This window comes from Sinocyclocheilus anshuiensis, unplaced genomic scaffold (genome assembly GCF_001515605.1).
Source record: "Sinocyclocheilus anshuiensis isolate Anshui unplaced genomic scaffold, SAMN03320099.WGS_v1.1 scaffold1079, whole genome shotgun sequence".
NCBI lineage: Eukaryota > Metazoa > Chordata > Actinopteri > Cypriniformes > Cyprinidae > Sinocyclocheilus > Sinocyclocheilus anshuiensis.
The window spans coordinates 1,594,128-1,594,467 of NW_015548207.1; the positions used below are offsets into that span (position 1 = coordinate 1,594,128).

General features: G+C 30.6%; 1 protein-coding gene across 1 annotated transcript in view; it reads right to left on the reverse strand.

The window, feature by feature from the left end:
- The window catches only part of LOC107653541 (low-density lipoprotein receptor-related protein 1B-like), a 302,414-nt gene that overhangs the window by 21,590 nt on the left and 280,484 nt on the right, over positions 1–340 (reverse strand). The window lies entirely within an intron of this gene.

A 340-nucleotide genomic window follows, 5' to 3' on the forward strand; every position in this document is an offset into this window, starting at 1 on the left:
GCTTTATAACGGAGAGAGAGATCAGCAGAGGATAAGAGAAGAGAGTACAGTGAAAAAAAGAAACCTAATGGAAGGAAGAGGAAGGAAAACACACATAAAAAGACTAAAGGATAAATGGGAGCAGGGACACACCGGTCGCGAAAGAGAAATATAAACTAAAAAGACTCTAGAATATAAATCCAGAAATGCTGTCAGAACAGATAAAAAATAAGAAACATTTCGAACAAATTTAACCCGTAATGTGTGATGCATTTCCATACAAAATTAACTAATTTATTATTTAATTCATTTTTGAACAAATTTATTTGTATATATGTATATAAATAATTGTCTTTGGTAA